The following is a 21725-nucleotide window of genomic DNA, read 5'->3' on the forward strand; positions in this document are numbered from 1 at the left end:
GTCTGTGTACTGTGCAGGGGGGCTGTATACTGTGCAGAGGGTTGTGTACTGTGCAGGGGGTCTGTGTACTGTGCAGAGGGTTGTGTACTGTGCAGGGAAAGGGGTCTGTGTACTGTGCAGGGGGGCTGTGTACTGTGCAGGGGGGCTGTGTACTGTGCAGGGGGGCTTTATAATGAAAGAGGCCTGTGTGATATGCAGGCAAAGGGGTCTGTGTACTGTGCAGGGAAAGGGGGCTGTGTTATGTGCAGGGGGTCTGTGTACTGTGCAGAGGGTTGTGTACTGTGCAGCGAAAGGGGTCTGTGTACTGTGCAGGGGGGCTGTGTACTGTGCAGGGGGGCTGTGTACTGTGCAGGGGGGCTTTATAATGAAAGAGGCCTGTGTGATATGCAGGCAAAGGGGTCTGTGTACTGTGCAGGGAAAGGGGTCTGTGTACTGTGCAGGGAAAGGGGGCTGTGTTATGTGCAGGGGGTCTGTGTACTGTGCAGAGGGTTGTGTACTGTGCAGCGAAAGGGGTCTGTGTACTGTGCAGGGGGGCTGCGTACTGTGCAGAGGGTTGTGTACTGTGCAGGGGGGCTGTGTACTGTGCAGGGAAAGGGGGCTGTGTTATGTGCAGGGGGTCTGTGTACTGTGCAGAGGGTTGTGTACTGTGCAGGGAAGGGGGTCTGTGTACTGTGCAGGGGGGCTTTATAATGAAAGAGGCCTGTGTGATATGCAGGCAAAGGGGTCTGTGTACTGTGCAGGGAAAGGGGTCTGTGTACTGTGCAGGGAAAGGGGGCTGTGTTATGTGCAGGGTGTCTGTGTACTGTGCAGAGGGTTGTGTACTGTGCAGCGAAAGGGGTCTGTGTACTGTGCAGGGGGGCTGCGTACTGTGCAGGGAAAGGGGGCTGTGTTATGTGCAGGGGGTCTGTGTACTGTGCAGAGGGTTGTGTACTGTGCAGGGAAAGGGGTCTGTGTACTGTGCAGGGGGGCTGTGTACTGTGCAGCGAAAGGGGTCTGTGTACTGTGCAGGGGGGCTGTATACTGTGCAGAGGGTTGTGTACTGTGCAGGGGGTCTGTGTACTGTGCAGAGGATTGTGTACTGTGCAGGGAAAGGGGTCTGTGTACTGTACAGGGGGGCTATGTACTGTGCAGGGGGGCTTTATAATGAAAGAGGCCTATGTGATATGCAGGCAAAGGGGTCTGTGTACTGTGCAGGGAAAGGGGGCTGTGTTATGTGCAGGGGGTCTGTGTGCTGTGCAGAGGGTTGTGTACTGTGCAGCGAAAGGGTCTGTGTACTGTGCAGGGGGGCTGTGTACTGTGCAGAGGGTTGTGTACTGTGCAGGGGGGCTGTGTACTGTTCAGGGAAAGGGGGCTGTGTTATGTGCAGGGGGTCTGTGTACTGTGCAGAGGGTTGTGTACTGTGCAGGGAAAGGGGTCTGTGTACTGTGCAGGGGGGCTGTGTACTGTGCAGCGAAAGGGGTCTGTGTACTGTGCAGGGGGGCTGTATACTGTGCAGAGGGTTGTGTACTGTGCAGGGGGTCTGTGTACTGTGCAGAGGGTTGTGTACTGTGCAGGGAAAGGGGTCTGTGTATTGTACAGGGGGACTGTGTACTGTGCAGGGGGGCTGAGTACTGTGCAGAGGGTTGTGTACTGTGCAGGGGGGCTGTGTGCTGTGCAGGGGGGCTTTATAATGAAAGAGGCCTGTGTGATATGCAGGCAAAGGGGTCTGTGTACTGTGCAGGAAAAGGGGTCTGTGTACTGTGCAGGGAAAGGGGGCTGTGTTATGTGCAGGGGGTCTGTGTTCTGTGCAGAGGGTTGTGTACTGTGCAGCGAAAGGGGTCTGTGTACTGTGCAGGGGGGCTGTGTACTGTGCAGGGGGGCTGAGTACTGTGCAGGGGGGCTGTGTACTGTGCAGGGGGGCTGTGTACTGTGCAGGGGGGCTGTGTACTGTGCAGAGGGCTGTGTACTGTGCAGGGGGGCTGTGTACTGTGCAGAGGGCTGTGTACTGTACAGCGAAAGGGGTCTGTGTACTGTGCAGGGGGGCTGTGTACTGTGCAGGGGGGCTGTGTACTGTGCAGGGGGCTGTGGGAAGTTTTTTTTCCTGAAACTTCCCTCTTAATGTAAGGGTGCATGTTATATGCACTCTGAAAATGAAACAAAGGCGCCACTCTAAGTGCAGTAAAAAACATGGAGTTTAATAAAACTGTAAAAAGGTACTCACAAAGGTACATAATGAACAAGCATATTGGCAAAAGCTGCCGGATATCTTGGGAGTGAGTCTGGTCCGTTTCCTGGATTGCAGTGGTGTCCGATGGATGTTGGCACTTCCTGCCGTTGGAATGTATGATTGTTCTGCTGTTGATTATTGCTTGTTTTTATGTGCTGCTGCTGCTGTTTATGGTATTTGTATGGCTTTTATTTTATTGGAATATTACACAGCGTTTCGATTGGTCTCTGTCAGGATGTTGTGATTTTGCCTCAGTTAAACAGGAGCTGCTGCAGACGTTTTTGGCCTAAGTGTTGGTTTAGAAAGGTAAAATCTGTTACCAGCTTGCAGGTGTATTTTGAATGCTTTTTTTCTGTGGCATTGCTGTTTATAGTAGGCTCATGTCTGAATGTGTTTGGGCTGTAGACCTGAGAGTAGCACTTGAGGCGTGTAATATAGGTCTACCCTTTTACACATGGCACTAAATAATTTATTTTCTGGTAAAGCATGCTTAGAAGGGGCCACAGAAAAAGTAGCCTAGGGGCCCATGACCACCTTAATCCTCCACTGATCACCTGACCATTTAACCCCAGAGGAACCCTTCCAGGCCTTTGGGAACCCTACATAAAGCCAAGTCATTGGGGGTAAATGGGAAAGAAAGGCTCCTTACATTGGTGATCAGTGGGAAGAATGTTCCTTACATTGGTGATCAGTGGGAAGAATGTTCCTTACATTGGTGATCAGTGAGAAGAATGTTCCTTACATTGGTGATCAGTGGGAAGAATGTTCCTTACATTGGTGATCAGTGAGAAGAATGTTCCTTACATTGGTGATCAGTGAGAAGAATGTTCCTTACATTGGTGATCAGTGAGAAGAATGTTCCTTACATTGGTGATCAGTGGGAAGAATGTTCCTTACATTGGTGATCAGTGGGAAGAATGTTCCTTACATTGGTGATCAGTGGGAAGAATGTTCCTTACATTGGTGATCAGTGAGAAGAATGTTCCTTGCATTGGTGATCAGTGAGAAGAATGTTCCTTACATTGGTGATCAGTGAGAAGAATGCTCCTTACATTGGTGATCAGTGGGAAGAATGTTCCTTACATTGGTGATCAGTGAGAAGAATGTTCCTTACATTGGTGGTCAGTGAGAAGAATGTTCCTTACATTGGTGATCAATGAGAAGAATGTTCCTTACATTGGTGATCAGTGAGAAGAATGTTCCTTACATTGGTGGTCAGTGAGAAGAATGTTCCTTACATTGGTGATCAATGAGAAGAATGTTCCTTACATTGGTGATCAGTGAGAAGAATGTTCCTTACATTGGTGATCAGTGAGAAGAATGCTCCTTACATTGGTGGTCAGTGGGGAGAATGTTCCTTACATTGGTGATCAGTGAGAAGAATGTTCCTTACATTGGTGGTCAGTGGGGAGAATGTTCCTTACATTGTTGATCAGTGAGAAGAATGTTCCTTACATTGGTGGTCAGTGAGAAGAATGCTCCTTACATTGGTGATCAATGAGAAGAATGTTCCTTACATTGGTGATCAGTGAGAAGAATGTTCCTTACATTGGTGATCAGTGAGAAGAATGCTCCTTACATTGGTGATCAGTGGGAAGAATGTTCCTTACATTGGTGATCAGTGAGAAGAATGTTCCTTACATTGGTGGTCAGTGAGAAGAATGTTCCTTACATTGGTGATCAGTGAGAAGAATGTTCCTTACATTGGTGATCAGTGAGAAGAATGTTCCTTACATTGGTGATCAATGAGAAGAATGTTCCTTACATTGGTGGTCAGTGAGAAGAATGCTCCTTACATTGGTGATCAATGAGAAGAATGTTCCTTACATTGGTGATCAGTGAGAAGAATGTTCCTTACATTGGTGATCAGTGAGAAGAATGCTCCTTACATTGGTGATCAGTGGGAAGAATGTTCCTTACATTGGTGATCAGTGAGAAGAATGTTCCTTACATTGGTGATCAGTGAGAAGAATGTCCCTTACATTGGTGATCAGTGAGAAGAATGTCCCTTACATTGGTGATCAGTGAGAAGAATGTTCCTTACATTGGTGATCAGTGAGAAGAATGTTCCTTACATTGGTGATCAATGAGAAGAATGTTCCTTACATTGGTAGTCACCAACAAAAATGGCAGTTAGAGAGTTGGGAGAAACCATTTACCACTGACAGGGGTGCATAGAATGATTTAATTTGTTAGTCAAGTCTAAATCTCCAAGTCTAACATCCCCCCCCCCAGACTGACAATGCTGCTGTCCAAAGGTGCCCCCTGGGCTGCTCCATCCGTAGTTGAGCCCCCCTAATACAGGAAGTGTGTTACTGGTTAGATCACCAGGGGAAATAAAGAAACAAAAAAACAGGAAAACAAAGGCAGCTACCACATCTAAGGATTGTAAGCTGCAATATATTACATTTTTGCTGTTGGGTTCAGCTACTCTTTAACTTAAAAGAACTTAATTTCCTGGTTCTATTATGTCATCTGATCTTTTTTTTCCACTTTAAAATGTGTCGTCATCATCATAATGAAAGTACGGGGTTTTCATTGGAATGATAAAAGTAGCCATACTGGCAGTGATCTAACACATGCCGGAAGCTTGCTCAGAAAATACGTTTATTTCCTTTTAGTGGATATGGACTTCGTATTTCAACAGTCGGGGGAGAAGACTTGTCGGCTTTTCATGGAAGAATGACATCAGCGATACACAGTGCCGAGGGCCGCCGAGAAGCCAGCTGTGCTTGGCCTGATCTTTTGGATGATCCTGCTTGGAGTTCCCCCCGAGATGCAACCAGCTGTTATACAAAAATGCTAAACAATGAAATTAGAATATCAGAAGAGATGGAGCATGAAAAACACCCTCTTAGGGTTCTATCTATCGTATTTGAAATCACTTAAGCCCCCCCCCCCCCCCCCCCGGCCAATTACTTTCTTAATCCTAAGTCTTCTCACATGTATGTAAAAAAAAATTATATATATATATATATATATATATATATATATAAATTTTTTCTTTTGCTAGAAAATTACTTGGAACCCCCAAACATGATATATATTTTTAAGCAGAGGCCCTAGAGAATAAAATGGGGGGCGTTGCAATTTTTTTTATGTGACTTTGTATTTTACGCAAATTTTGGGGAAAAAAAAAACACTTTTATGAATACCAGTGCACACAAACAAAATATAAAACCCATTTTTTTTTTTGTAGAATAAAAAAAAAAAAGATGACATTACTCCGAATAAATAGATGCCAAACATGAAAAAATTGGAACGGCGACAAACTACGGTACATTGTTACCACTTTAGATTTACACAGGAGGACTGGTGTTAGATTTATTGCTCTGAGGTTCGTGGAGATATCCTGACATGTATGGTGCAGTCGCTGTTTACGTATGTGTGTTGGTGTACATTCATCTTTGCGCACTCTAAATTAAAAAAAAATTTAAACTTAATTACATATACGGTATATATTATTTTTCTTTTATATTTACACTCTCTTTTTTTTCTGTTTATCTCTTGTAATAGCAAAAAAAAAAAAAATTGATAAAAAAAAAAAAAAAAAAAAGAGGCAGTGTGAATATAAAAAAGTAATTGAATAAATAATAATAATAAAAAAAATAAATAAATAAAAAGCATCAGATCACACCAAGATTTAATTGTAATTTATATTTAATTTAATTTTAATATAATTTTTGGTATATTTGATGCCTTCACAGGCCGGTAATGGCTTGCTTATGTTAGACTGAAACCGGAAGTGACAAAATACTCGTTACTTCCAGTTTCTTAGACCATAGAGATGATCGGGAACATTCCAGGCCTCAGTCATCTCTATGAACCGCCAGGTGGGACCCCCTTCCGCCGCCTGTAAAAGCGTTCCGGCGGCTAATTAGCCGATAGGATCGCTTTTACATAAAAATCCATCGCCAGCTTAAAATAAAAGATACCGGGATGATGCCTGTATAACCCCTTCAACCTGATGCCATACGGGTGCATTGCAGGGCCTGAAGTGGTTAATTAAAGCCCAATACTAACTATGTCCCCTTCCCCTCAGCCCCCAACCCAATAACAGCCCTGCATGCATTTGTAGCCCCCTGGAGTTTAGGTAAGGTTGCTCCTCGCAAATTTACTTGCCAGGGATAGTTATCCTGGTTGATTGTTAGAGATCTAATGATTTCTCCCTAAGTTTGGCCTTGTTGCACTTTTCTCTTCTACCACTAGGTGGCCGGGTACTTGGTTGGTTCTAGATATGAGAAGGGCAACGCAAGGTTAGGCTATGGGTATATGGAGTATCTTAGCCAATGGGCAGGGGTTTTCTTAAATCACTTGGCCTGCTGGGAGAGACTATATATTTGGGTGGAGTCAGGTGATCTATGTTGTGTGCCTCCTGGACGGCTGTCTGGGTGGACGTGTGTCGTATTGCCAGGGCTGCTAAGCTGGAGATGGGGCCTATCCCAGGGGAATCTGGCTGCTAGGCTGTCTGAGGGCCTATCTAGAAGCAAGAGAGCAGCGCAGGGTTGGGATTGCGGCTTGCAGTCCAACCAGAAGTGATGGTTCTGCCGGTCGGAGAACCTGTCATGGTTGGAGGTAGAGGGAAAGCTGTCGCCAGTAAGGGACTATCCGCCTTATTACCAGGGACCACCGTGAGTAACTGAAGCAAGTACCGGAGCAGCATTCTCACCAACCGGGGACGGTGAAGAATCTGGAAACTTCAGTGGGTATCAATCAAGGGACCCAGCCAGTGGAGGTGACGCTTGCAGAGCAGCCCTGTGTGTCAAGCTAGGGACCGAGCAGGCCAGCGGGGGTGAAGTTTGAGAGGTATCTTGAATTTCAAGTTCGGGACCCAGCAGAGAAGCGGTGGTAACGCTTTAGGAAGATACCATTGTGAAGATTGAAGGAGCTCAAGGGATTCAGTGACAGTGAATCAGTGGGTCTAGTGAGAGACCAGAAGCTCAGTGGGCAAAGAACTACAAGGAGCAATTGTAGTGGAAGTGAAAGAACCAGGGCTTTTTTTCTCAGAGAATAGGTGCAGGAACTGCCCCTTTTGGGAGTTACCCATTGTCTTTGCCCCTACCTACCTCTGAGCACCAGTCCTTGGTTCCACCCTCTACCCACCTCTGAGCACTACCCCTTTTAGAGAATACAGAACCAAGTAACATTTGTGGTACTAAGTAACTTGTATGGAATTTGTTATTAAAAATAAGAAAAGCAGTAAAATAGACCCCCCACAGCCAACGACAATAGACCCACCAGGAACAATAGATCCCACCCCTGTAACAATGGACCACCTACAGCAAAATACCACCCAGCAACAGTAGACCCTCTAGCAGCCAGCTATAATAGACTGCTCCCTCAACAGTAGATCCCTCCCAGCGACAACTGACCCCCCAGCAACATAAGACCAACCCCAGCAACAACAGACCCCCCACCAGCAACAATAGACCTCCCCAGCAGCAATCAACCCTTCTGCATAAATACATCCCCTCCAGCAACAATAGATCCATCATCAGCCAGCATCAATAGACACTGTAGCACAACCCAGCACTCCTTGCCATTACATACATTCAGTGGTGGATGTGCCGGAACTGCGTTCCCCCAGAAAAAAAGCCCTGGAAAGAACTATTATGCTTTGTGTTAGGAACTGTTAAAGACTGTTGCCATAGGAGACAGTATTCCTGCACGTGTAGATGTGGCATCTTGCTGGAATAGGGGAATGGAATATTCAAAGAGTAAAAGAGCATTTGAGGTGGACCGAATTCTCAATTCTGAGGGCAGCCAAAGAAACAAACAAAAAAAAAAGGAGGGGAAAGGTAGAGCTCCTTGCCAAAGTCATAGACTAGAAAGATCAGGGGAGGTTGGGGCAAACAGGGTCAATTGGGAAAAGGTGGAGATCGGAGAATTAGAGTGGAGAGGAAACTGTTGCCAGCCCAGATCTGGTCCACTAAAAGTTATTGAAGTTCACACGTTCACAAGTGTCCATCATGAAAAAATAATTTGCTGAGAATATAAACTTTCCACCCAATAGTGCCACCTGTTTATAAATTATTGATCGCAATAATAAAGAATTGACTTCAGATCCTCCATATGGTGGATCTCTGCAGCCTTGGAATGGTAGGAGGGTCATTTCTGTTTCCAGAGCCTAAGAACACTAGCCCTGAACAGAAAAAAAATTTTTGTACATACTTTTCTTCAGATGTCTTCAGGTCAATCATCTGACCTGAAAGATTCTCCTTCTATTCGGCTCTTCTCCGACACTGAGTGGTCCAAAATGGTGCAGAGAGCTTTGCTGATGTAATAAGGTCAGTGCTATTCTCTGCATCATTGTACTGTGAGTTTTTTTTTATGATATTGACATTACGAAAAACTAATTTCGAAATGTATTCATAACATAAACCTAGATGAGATACTATGTTCATACATAACAGACACAACAACAAGTAAATGAACCTTATCTGAAACCGGGTAGTGGAATATTTAAAGGGGATAAGAGCATTTGCGATGGACAATTCACAGAATTTTTTTGATATACGTAGAAAGGAAAAATCCAAAATTCTGAGGGCAACCAAAGAAAAAGAAAAAAAAGGAGGGGAAAAGTTAGAGCTCCTTGCCAAATTCAGAGACTAGAAAGATTGGGGTAGGTCAGGACAAACAGGGGCAATTAGAAAAAGGCAGAGATAGGAGAAGTAGAGTGGAAAGGAAACTGTTGCCAGCCCAGATCTGGTCCACTAAAAGTTACTCAAGGTCACATGTTCTAAGTGTCCATCATAAAAAAATGTTTTCCTGAGAATATAAAATTTCCCCCCAATAGTGCCACCTGTTTCTAAATTATTAATTCCAATAGTAAAGAATTGACTTCAGATCCTCCATATGGTGGATCTCTGCAGCCTTGGAATGGTAGGAGGGTCATTTCTGTCTCCAGAGCCTAAGAACACTAGCCCTGAACAGAAAAAAAAATGTTGTACATACTTTTCTTCAGATGTCTTCAGGTCAATCATCTGACCTGAAAGGTTCTTCTTCTATTCGGCTCTTCTCCGACACTGAGTGGTCCAAAATGGTGCAGAGAGCTTTGCTGATGTAATATGGTCAGTGCTATTCTCTGCATCTGTCACATCAATACTCCCCGAGGCCGAGATGCCGATAGTGGCTCGCCCTTACGACCATGCGCACCCGAACCCCCGAGGGTGAGACAGGGGATCGGAAGCACGCGGAGGCACGGGTTTCCGGTAGTAGCTGTGAGAAGGCTCAGGATCACTAGGATGGTGGAAAGCCTCCTGGCGGAGCCGTGCAGGACCGGTGTGCCTAGTGCAGGGAACAAAGGTTAAGAGGTATTCAACAGACAAATAGAAAGTCCTTATGACTGTGGAGATTAGGGGGTGTCAGCCCAGCGGAGAGAACGGTTGTATTCACAGGCAGAGATCAGGGTATCCGGCAGACAAGAGAGTGGTCCTTTAAACAGGCAGAGGGTCAGGGTATCCGGCAGACAAGAGAGTGGTCGTTTAAACAGGCAGAGGGTCAGGGTATCCAGCAGACAAGAGAGTGGTCGTTTAAACAGGCAGAGGGTCAGGGTATCCAGCAGACAAGAGAGTGGTCGATTAAACAGGCAGAAGGTCAGGGTATCCAGCAGACAAGAGAATGGTCGTTTAAACAGGCAGGGATCGGCTAACAGAGACTCAGGAACCAGGAACAAAGCACAACGCAGGGTACAGCTGACGACAAACCAGCAACCCGACTGGGTGCTGGTGTCGTCTCAAGTAGCCTCCCGGTGAGCGCGTCAGCGTGACGCGCTACCGGGCACCCGCACGCGCCGCACCATCAGGCCGCGAACGGGTGCACATCTCAACAACAGCCCACCGCGCATGCGCCCCGCAGCCCGGCGAACGGAGGCGACTTGTCCTTCGTGACAGTGCCCCCCTCCTAAGGGCGGACACTGGACGCCCAGGCTAGACATCAACTCCGGATGGTTTCGATGAAAGGTTTGAATTAAGCGAGGAGCATGTAGATTCTTCGCAGGCTCCCAAGAATTGTCCTCAGGTGGGTATCCTTTCCATTGGATCAGGTACTGTAGCTGCCTGCCCTTCTTTCTACAACCCAGGATAGCCTCCACCTCGAACTCGTTCTCCCCATCCACCCTGATTGGTGGGGGAGGAACCTCTCCTCTTTCTGGAAAAGGACTGGACACAACAGGCTTCAACAGGGATACGTGGAAGACAGGATGGATCTTGTACGTTTTAGGCAGAACTAGCTCCATGGCCACAGGATTGATGATCCTTTTGATAGGAAAAGGGCCAATGAATTTAGGTCCCAATTTTCGGGATGGCAACTGTAGCTTGAGGTTAGAGGTGGACAACCAAACTTCTTCCCCTATATTAAATGTTGGGTTTTCCTTCCTACCTCGGTCATACTGCTCCTTGTAGGCCTTTTGAGCTTTTTGTAACATGTTTTGGATTTCTTGGAAGTTAGTTTGCAAAGATGTTATTCTGTCCTGCACTGCAGGGACTGTTATTTCGGGAATGTCCTTGGTCAGAAACGTGGGATGGAATCCGCAGTTGGCCCAGAAGGGCGTTTGGTTGGTAGCTGCGTGAACTGAGTTGTTATACGCAAACTCTGCGTATGGAAGAAGTTTTGCCCAATCATCCTGGGATCCCGAACAGAAGCAACGGAGGTATTGCTCTAAGGTTTGATTTGTTCTCTCCGTTTGGCCGTTGCTCTGAGGGTGGTAGGCTGACGAGAGGCACACTTTAATATCCAGGGCTTTACAGAGTTCCTTCCAGAATTTGGACGTGAATTGCACGCCTCTATCAGACACTATACTCCTTGGTACACCGTGAAGTCTTATGACCTCTTTCAGGAAAATATTGGCTGTCTCTACTGCGGAAGGAGTACCTTCCATAGGCAGAAAGTGGGCCATCTTGGATAGACGGTCGACCACAACAAAAATAGTAGTGTAGCCTTCTGAGGCCGGTAGGTCCATGATGAAATCTACAGATACGTCGGACCACGGTCGTTCTGGAATAGGTAGTGGTTTAAGTAAACCCCAGGATCTGGTGTTTTGGCCCTTGTTACGTTGACACAGGGGGCAAGAGGCCACATAATCCCTGCAATCCCGTCTCCAACCCGGCCACCAGAAAGAGCGAGAGATCAGGTCAGCTGTCTTCCTAACCCCGAAGTGACCGGCCAATTCATGGTCGTGGCACATCTTGAGGGCTGTTAACCGAGTTTGTTGAGGTACAAAAATTTTGCCCCGGATCCAAAAGAGACCTCCGTCTTTCCTCAGAGATTGTACCTCCGGGTCCGTACATGTATTGGACGACATCTTGATGGAGGACACTAAGTCTGTCTGTGTCAACCCAAGGAAATTTTGAGGTGCAAGAATTGTGCTTGGTTCCGAAGTCTGGAGGTCTGCTGAGAACATCCGGGAAAGGGCGTCTGCCTTCCCATTCTTTCTGCCAGGTCTGTAAGAGATGTGGAAATTGAAGCGCGAAAAAAAGAATAAGGCCCAACGAGCTTGTCTGGGTTTGAGGCGTTTTGCTGTTCGGAGGTATTCAAGGTTCTTGTGATCTGTGAAGATCATCACTGGATGGAGTGCCCCCTCAAGTAAGTACCTCCATTCCTCCAGGGCAAATTTTATGGCCAGCAGCTCCCTGTCACCTACATCGTAATTTAATTCTGCCACACTGAGTTTTCGGGAAGCGAATGCAACTGGATGTAAGATGACTTTAGGTCCTTGTCTTTGAGAAAGGATTGCTCCTGTGGCTATTTCTGATGCATCCACTTCTAGTACGAACGGTTGGGAAGGATCAGGATGCCGGAGAATGGGAGCGGAACTGAACAGATCCTTTAGTTTCACGAAAGCTTCCTGTGCTGCTTTGGACCACTGGAATGAGCCATGCCGGCGGGTTAATTGAGTGATGGGTGCCACTATGGTGGAGAATCCAACGATGAATTTCCGGTAAAAGTTAGCGAATCCTATAAATCGTTGGACCCCCTTTTTGTCAGATGGAGCTGGCCACTCTTGAATAGCATGTATCTTTTGGGGATCCATCTCTACCCCATTTGCCGAAATGATGAACCCCAAGAATTGCACGACTGATTTTTCAAACTCACACTTCTCCATTTTTAGGTAGAGTTTGTGTTGTTTCAGAATGGCCAGAACTGTCCTGACGTGACCCCTGTGAAGTTCAAGTGTAGAAGAGAAAATTAGGATATCATCCAAGTAGACCACAAGAAAATCATCTAGGTATTTGCGGAAAATGTCGTTCACCAGGTGTTGAAAAGTGGCCGGAGCATTACAAAGCCCGAAGGGCATCACCAAGTATTCGAAATGCCCGAACCTGGATCTGAAGGCCGTCTTCCATTCGTCTCCGGCCCTAATTCTGATAAGGTTGTATGCCCCCCGGAGATCTAATTTGGAAAAGACTCTGGCTGACCGAAAACGTTGGAACAACTCTGGGATGAGCGGTAATGGGTACCGATTCTTGATGGTGATGTTATTTAACTGCCGGTAATCCACACAGGGCCTAAGGGAACCGTCCTTCTTCCCGACAAAGAATATACCCGCTCCGGCAGGTGAAGATGAGGGACAGATGAACCCCTTTTCCAGATTCTCGTCAATATATTGTTTGAGACCCTCCAGCTCCATTTCAGAAAGAGGAAATATGCGACCAAAAGGAATCTCTGATCCTGGCAATAGATCGATTGGGCAGTCGTTTGTTTGCTGAAGACCTCCTGGAATTCATGATACTCCTGAGGGACATGTTGGAGGTTAACTGAAGGAGCTGAGATCGTAGCACAGATCTTGGGTTTCAAAGGGCGGCAGTGTTGAGAACAGTAAGAAGAGGGAAATGAGACCACCTTAGAACTCCATTGAATCAAAGGATCATGGGCCTGTAGCCAGGGTAGGCCTAAAATGACTGGGAACATGGGAGATTGAATAAGGTCCAGGCGTAGGAGCTCTTGGTGTCCCGAATCAGTAGTCGCTAGAATAGGTCGAGTCTCTTGGGTGATTGGACCTGAGCTGGGAAGGGACCCATCAGCCAAGTGAACCTGTAGGTGTTGAGTTTTGGTTTGTAAGGGCACATGCAGGTTCCCGGGCCAGGGCAGCATCCATAAAGCAGCTACACGCACCCGAATCAATGATCGCCGGCAGGTGATGACCTTCCGGTAGCTGTAACGAGATAAACAACATGACGTAAGATTTAGAGGTATTGTTATCTTGATAAGTCATTGTTTTGGGCTGAAAGAACTTACTAGGCCTTATCGGGCAGTTGCGCAGGAAGTGACCGGCTCCCCCGCAATAGAGACACAAGTTGGATTGCCGTCTACGTTGTCTCTCTTCTGAGGTTAGTGGTGGCTGTATCAAACCAAACTGCATAGGTTCGGAATCGGGAAGAGTAGTAGGCCCAGCTGTTATAGGTGATGATATTGGAATGGGTTGGAGTCTTGAGGCCGTCCACGCAGGGCGGGGGTTTTGGAATCGTTCTGACCGACGTTCCCGCAAGCGTCTATCTAATTTGGTGGCTGCCTGAATTAACTCCTCCAAAGATGCGGGGGTTTCCATCCTGGCCAACTCATCCTTGAGGAGCTTCGACAGGCCTTGGCGGTACTGATAGCGTAAGGCTGGCTCATTCCAGTTAGTGTCGGCCGCCCATTTACGGAATTCTACCGTGTAATCCTCAATTGGTCTCCTTCCCTGAACTAGGTGGTGCAGGATAGCTTCGGCGGTAGCCATACGTTGTGGGTCATCATAAAGCTGTGACATACTTTCGAAGAACGTGTCGATAGTATTAAGCACCTGACTCCCTGATTCCATCAGACCGTGAGCCCAAGCCTGAGGTTCTTCTGACAGCAAAGAAATCGCAAATCCCACCTTGACCACTTCTGATGCGAAGGTTCGGGGTTGCAGAGCAAAGTAGAGGGTGCATGCATTCTTAAAAGCTCTGAACTTTTTAAGGTCCCCTGAGAACCGTTCCGGTGTGGGGACCCTAGGTTCCGGAAGTGCCATTACGACTGTAGGAGTGGCAGCAACCTGAGGAAGCGGGCCTTCATTACTAGGTGCGGGAGCTGCGGCTGTAGCCTCTGCACTGAATCTGCCAGGGTGGAGACCTGTTGGCATAGGATCTCCAAGGGAGAGCGCGCTCTGTCGGCCTCGGACATCTGGCTGGTTTGTACTGTCACGTCAATACTCACCGAGGCCGAGATGCCGAGAGTGGCTCGCCCTTACGACCACGCGCACCCGAACCCCCGAGGGTGAGACAGGGGATCGGAAGCACGCGGAGGCACGGGTTTCCGGTAGTAGCTGTGAGAAGGCTCAGGATCACTAGGATGGTGGAAAGCCTCCTGGCGGAGCCGTGCAGGACCGGTGTGCCTAGTAGTGCAGGGAACAAAGGTTAAGAGGTATTCAACAGACAAATAGAATGTCCTTATGACTGTGGAGATTAGGGGGTGTCAGCCCAGCAGAGAGAATGGTTGTATTCACAGGCAGAGGTCAGGGTATCCGGCAGACAAGAGAGTGGTCCTTTAAACAGGCAGAGGGTCAGGGTATCCGGCAGACAAGAGAGTGGTCATTTAAACAGGCAGAGGGTCAGGGTATCCAGCAGACAAGAGAGTGGTCGTTTAAACAGGCAGAGGGTCAGGGTATCCAGCAGACAAGAGAGTGGTCGATTAAACAGGCAGAAGGTCAGGGTATCCAGCAGACAAGAGAATGGTCGTTTAAACAGGCAGGGATCGGCTAACAGAGACTCAGGAACCAGGAACAAAGCACAACGCAGGGTACAGCTGACGACAAACCAGCAACCCGACTGGGTGCTGGTGTCTTCTCAAGTAGCCTCCCGGTGAGCGCGTCAGCGTGACGCGCTACCGGGCACCCGCACGGGCGACGACGCGCACACGTGGACCGCCGTGCACCCGCGCGCGCCGCACCATCAGGCCGCGAACGGGTGCACGTCTCAACAACAGCCCACCGCGCATGCGCCCTGCAGCCCGGCGAACGGAGGCGACTTGTCCTTCGTGACAGCATCATTGTACTGTGAGTTTTTTTTTTATGATATTGACATTACGAAAAACTAATTTCGAAATGTATTCATAACATAAACCTAGATGAGATACTATGTTCATACATAACAGACACAACAACAAGTAAATGAACCTTATCTGAAACCGGGTAGTGGAATATTTAAAGGGGATAAGAGCATTTGCGATGGACAATTCACAGAATTTTTTTGATATACGTAGAAAGGAAAAATCCAAAATTCCGAGGGCAACCAAAGAAACAGAAAAAAAAAGGAGGAGAAAAGTTAGAGCTCCTTGCCAAAGTCAGAGACTAGAAAGCTTGAGGTAGGTCAGGACAAACAGGGGCAATTAGAGAAAGGCAGAGATAGGAGAAGTAGAGTGGAAAGGAAACTGTTGCCAGCCCACATCTGGTCCACTAAAAGTTACTCCAGGTCACATGTTCTAAGCGTCCATCATAAAAAAATGTTTTCCTGAGAATATAAAATTTCCACCCAATAGTAATAAATTATTCATCGCAATAGTAAATATTTGACTTCGGATCCTCCATATGGTGGATCTCTGCAGCCTTGGAATGGTAGGAGGGTCATTTCTGTCTCCAGAGCCTAGGAACACTGTACATACTTTTCTTCAGATGTCTTCAGGTCAATCATCTGACCTGAAAGGTTCTCCTTCTATTCGCCTCTTCTCTGACACTGGGTGGTCCAAAATGGTGCAGAGAGCTTTGCTGATGTGATAAGGTCAGTGCTATTCTCTGCATCATTGTACTGTGAGGTTTTTTTTTTATGATATTGACTTTACAAAAAACTCAATTTGGAATGTATTCATAACATAAACCTAGATGAGATACTATGTTAATACAAACAGACACAAAATCAAGTAAATGATCCTTATCTGAAACCGGGTAGTGGAATATTTAAAGGGGATAAGAGCATTTGCGATGGACAATTCACAGAATTTTTTTGATATACGTAAAAAGGAAAAATCCAAAATTCCGAGGGGCAACCAAAGAAACAGAAAAAAAAGGAGGGGAAAAGTTAGAGTTCCTTGCCAAAGTCAGAGACTAGAAAGATTGGGGTAGTTCAGGACAAACAGGGGCAATTAGAAAAAGGCAGAGATAGGAAGAGTAGAGTAGAGAGGGAACTATTGCCAGCCCACATCTGGTCCACTAAAAGTTACCCAAGGTCACACGTTCTAAGTGTTCATCATTAGATTTTTTTTTATTCCTGAGGATATAAAATTTCCACCCAATAGTGCCATCTGTTCTTTTTCCATGGTATAGAATTGCCTTCAGATCCTCCATATGGTGGATCTCTGCAACCTTGGAATGGTAGGGGTGTGGGGGTGGAGGGGGTAATTCCTGTCTCCAGAGCCTAGGAACACAAGCCCTGGCCAATATTTACTGGGTGATCAATTTATTTTTTTTGTACGTACTTTTCTTCAGATGTCTTCAGGTCAGACATGAAGGGTTCTCCTCCTATTTGCGTCTTCTCCGATGCTGGGTGGTCCAAAATGGTGAAATTCATGACATTTTTAGAATATGTAGAAAGGAAAGATCCTCAATTTTGAGGAGAATCAAAGAGGTAATAAAAAAAAGGGGGGGGGGGGGGTAGAGATTAGGGGAGATAGGGGGAAACAGAGGTAATTAGGAAAAGGAATGGGAGTGGTGGAGGGACAAGCTGGATCCTTACGGTTATCTCCCACTGGTATTGCTATCCTCAAGTATTGATGTCCGTGTAAATGATCTGGTTACCGTCAGGCAGCTTCTACACCCCAGAGGATCTCCATGGCCTCCTTGGCTTGTAGTGTAATGTAACAAAAATGGAAATTGAAGCGCCAAACTGCTGCTAAGAGGTCCAAAACACTTTGGGACTTTAAATGACGTGTGTGGCAAATGGCTGGCAGATAACCCCACGTAATTTAAATGTATCCAATTACACAGGAGGAATCATAAACATAATATATATATGAAGTTGATTACTATAAAAAGCAATTTTATTTAAAAAGCTATATCAACAAGAGTAGAAATATAAATGATTGCAACAATACAGACATATGATGAGAAACCTCGATCAATGATAAAATTGGATCACAGCGTATTTGAAACATGATAACATGGACCAAGAGCTGGTTGTAAACAAATATTGATACAGCAATGTACAGTTGGTAAAGTATGAACAAAATTCATGAGTAAAACCTGATACATGATATGGTGAAACAATTGCATCTTATAAGCTCGACGCGTTTCGTGGAGTATGTCCCACTTCTTTAGGAGAGGATGCGTTATGGATAACTGTAAAAGAATATATAAACAATACTGTAATCTGATGGGTGGGCAAAAATAAAAAGAGGAAGAGGGGAAACTTGAATCCACCCCAATAAAAACAAACCCCTTCCTAGTATATTCACAACTCAGCTCTGGGTGCAGCACGTAATGTTGTGGATAACGGGCTCGTTAGGGGACGTCTGTACTGGGAACTGTGGGGGTAAGTCCGTGACCATCCGGGGCAAAAAAGGAGGACCTCAAGGGAGATACAGATCTCAAGTGCATGGTGAATAATACCAGATACAACTTCATTCTATTAAAAAAACAGAAGGTTGTTCCAAAAAGTAGCCAACATGTTTCAGGGTTTGCCCCTTCATCAGAGCTTGATTAACAACAATGTGAATAGACTAGAGGGGAAGTGGATCTTTAACATTATTTTGTTGTGTTGTGTTGAAATTTTTGGCTAAATGACAGCTTCCCGACTCTTTGCCAGGGATTTGTCAGGGCTGGGCTCAGCCCTTCCTTCTCTGAGCTGGCCGCTCAGCTGTCGGCTAATTGCAAGCTCCCTTCTCTCCACAGTGACTCACCTGTTGATGATATCCTGCTCGTCAGTCCTGCCTACTTAAGCCGTCCAGTCCAGATGATCTCTGCATTCGCCTTGGTCACATCTCTAGAGATGTTCCTGTTAAAGACTTGCTTGGCTGACATTCCCTCTGGCTCCAGATCCTGCTTGCTTTTATACTTCACTGTTCTCTGGCTCCCTGACGTTTTGGCTTGTCTGGCTTGTCTGACTATCCGTTCCGGTTCCTGAACTCTGGCTATGTTTTGACTACGTTTACTCTGTTTACCTTTTTTTATTATTAAACAAGTGTGATTTAACTGTATTTCTGTCTCAGTCTGATTCATGGTTTCTGACAGGATTGCCCTTTTCTTTAACAGACCCTTATCCTGGCTGAGGGCCTCATATAGATGTTAATGGCTCAAAAATGGCACAGGGTTCCCTTTCTAATTGAAACAAGGCCTTTCAGGTCTTTTAAGAAGGATTTCACACACACACACACACACACACACACACACACACACAAAGTTGTGAGGTCTCCCCTAATTCTGTATGGATTTTCATGTGGAGCCCCACACAAAAATAAAAAAAGTGTGAGCCCCCCAAAAAAATCCATAACAGACACCTATCTGATCAAGCTGCCTGGCAGGCCCCTGAACTATAACAAGCAACATGCCCTCAACTTGGGGGCACCTTGTAAGGTGGGACCCCCCCTAGCAAAGCATCTAATTTTTGTGTTAATGAAGAAAAAAGGCTTCTTCCCCACAACCCTGGCCCAGTGGCTGTGGGAGTCTGCAATTCAGGGGCTCATCGGAATGTGAAGGCTCCCTTTAACATACTTCGATGTCCATGGAATCCAGCATTGACCTGTTGTGATCCTCCGCTACCCCACCGCACGTTAAAGCAGAGTTCCAGGCTAAAATGAAAGTAGGTCTGGAACAATAATGAACCCAATCCCCCTCACCCCTCGCAGCTACAGTATTTGTAACTGCTGACTTAAAAAAAAAATTTTTTAGAGGCTGGAACTCCGCTTTAAGTCCTGCGCTGGCATCTTCTTTGCTTATGTCATCACTGATCCATCAGCCTCCTGGGATATCTACATCAGATATCTCAGGAGGCATCGACTTCAACACAGGACAAGATCCCTCCCCCAGCTGCTGGGTGGAAGCTGATGCCTCCTTGGATATCTATGCCACATATCTCAGCAGGCACCAGCTTCCAACCAGCAGCTGGGGGGGGCTCATCCTGGGTGGAAGTCAAGGCCTCCAAGGATACAGTATCTGATGTAGATATCCAAGGATGCTACTGGATAAGTGATGACATATGCAAATAAGATGCCAGTTTGGGATACCTACATGAGATATCTCAGGAGGCCTCCTCTTCCACCCACGAGGAGCTCCCCACCAGCTGCTGGATGGAAGCCGATGCCTCCTGAGATACTGTATGTGGCATAGATTTTCAAGGAGGCTGCTGAAGCAGGGCTGACGCCATTCTAGCCCAGTTAAAAATGGAGGCAGTAAGGGTTTTTTTATTTTAACAAAGTCAATTTTTTGCTGTGAAGGTCCACTTTATGATTACGTTGAATTGGAAAAATAAGTATTGGAGGATCTATTATCACTGGCGACCCAGTTGTACTCTTATAATGAAGTCAAGTGGTTTGGCCCACCACTCCAAATACAACACATGTAACCCACTAGGAGTAGAACAAACCACCAACCACTGCCCCCTTTACAACCTACATGATTGTCTCATGAAGAGATTTCACTGAAGATCTGGTCTGGAGAATTCACTGGAGAAATGTCTGGCTGATATTGGAAGGAGGCATCCAAGTATCCAAGGGCATTGTGAGTACAGACCTGAGTGTAGGATCCTAGTGACTGTGCGCTGCTGCCATCCCTTGGGCATCAGTATTAGAGCCAGGGCTTTTTTTTCTCAGGGAATAGGTGCAGGAAGCCCCCCCTTCCTACCTACCTCCGAGCACTGTTCCTTGGTTCCACCTCCTACCCACATCTCAGTATCGCCACAGGGCCTAGTATTATTTTGTGGTGCTAAGTAGTTTCTATGGAATGTGTTTATGATCCCCTGCAGCCAGCAGCAATAGACCCTCCCCCGAGCAACAATAGATCACTCCCATCAACAATTCACCCCAAGTAACAATACATCCCCCCAGCAACAATAGACCTCTTCAGCAAAAATAGACCACCACACACAAATAGATCTCCTCCACCAACAATAGATCCCCCAGTAGCCAGAATCAATAGACCCTTCAGTACACCCCAGCACCCTTTGCCATTGTATACATTCAATGCTGGAGGTGCCGGAACTGTGTTCCCCCATGTTCCCGCTAAAAAAAAAGCCTTGGCTAAAGCTTACTCGATTTGGGACAATTCTTATGGTGTCTTAGTGCTGCTCAATCTCTTAATTGCTCATAGAGTGATTGTACTAAGCCTTGCGAAATTGAAGAGTGTCCTCTTGTTACTGTACTGTGTTACTGGAGTGTCCCACAGCTCCCTGCACCCTATCCAAGTTCAACTTGCAATAAAGCATCAAAAAGATACTCTTAGACCAGGGGTGTCAAACTCAATTTCATCCCTGACCGCAACAGCATTATGGTTGCCCTCAAAGGGCCAGTTGTATCTGTAAGACTAGATGTCCAGAGCACCCCTTTCCCCTTACATTAGATGTCAAGAGCCCCCCGACCATCAGAACTCAAGAGTCCCCCACCATCAAGGCCACTGATAAGGCAGTACAGCCAGCCCTCCTGTACTGGGCCTGAGCCCCATCAGTTTAAAAGGGGGGCCAAGCACCTGCTGAGCAGGAGGGCCAGCTGTACTGTCTTATTGCAGACACTGGTCCTCTTCTGCCTCCCCCTGCAGCACTGCCAGCTTCTCCTCCTTTTTCTCCCTGTGGCTGCACTGCAGGGGGGTTGGTTCTAGCACATGCGCCCCTTACATCTGCTAACAGGGCCCCCCGTGTACCCCTTTCCCCCACAGCACTGCCAGCTTCCCTCCTCTCCTCTCCCGCTGGCAGCCTCTGCGTGCACACCAGGAGATGTTTCAGGATGGAGAGCGGGGCAAAGGGGACTGTAAATATGTCATTTTCTGGCCCCTCCTGAATGAACACAGTGAGCGATCGATACCAATCACCTCTGTGTCCATTCATTACGGAAGCATAGTAAACGGTGTTAACCACGCTTCAGTTTGTGAACGAGCAGGAAGCCTCAGAGCATGTCCTATTCATTCTTCTGTGCAGCTGAGGCTGTAAAGAAAGGAACTGATAAATGTATGTCCTCAGGGGGGCCCTGTCAGGTAGGTTGTATAGGGACATATTTTCCGGCCCCTTCCCCCAATCTCCATCCTGAAACATCCCCTGTGTGCCCGCAGCAGTGGCCAGTGGCACAGGAAAGAAGGGAAGCCACCAGCGTTGCGGGGGGAAAGGGGCACACGGGGCCCGGACAGCAGATGGAAGATGTGCATGTGCTGGAACCAATCCACTTGCAGCGCAGCCCTGATCACAGTGCACCCCCCCCCCTTACCATGTGCTGCTGCTGGGAAGAAGCTGAAGGAGGCGGTGAAAAGTAGAAGGGGTCTGGAGGAGGGCCAGAAGAGGGCTGGAGTCAACTGCAGAATAATAATAAAAGCGAAAATAAAAAGAGAAGAAATTATATTAACAAAAGGCAAAATAATGAATTTGTTCCACAG

General features: G+C 46.8%; 1 long non-coding RNA gene across 1 annotated transcript in view; it reads left to right on the plus strand.

The window, feature by feature from the left end:
• The window catches only part of LOC141108766 (uncharacterized), a 60395-nt gene extending 42046 nt beyond the window's left edge, over window positions 1–18349 (plus strand). The window contains exon 2 of the long non-coding RNA XR_012236121.1: window positions 18045–18349. This is a non-coding gene — a long non-coding RNA (uncharacterized lncRNA). The remainder of the gene's footprint in view (window positions 1–18044) is intronic.
• The last annotated feature ends 3376 nt before the right edge of the window (window positions 18350–21725 follow it).

Source organism: Aquarana catesbeiana, linkage group LG09 (assembly GCF_042186555.1).
Source record: "Aquarana catesbeiana isolate 2022-GZ linkage group LG09, ASM4218655v1, whole genome shotgun sequence".
In the NCBI taxonomy this organism is placed as follows: domain Eukaryota; kingdom Metazoa; phylum Chordata; class Amphibia; order Anura; family Ranidae; genus Aquarana; species Aquarana catesbeiana.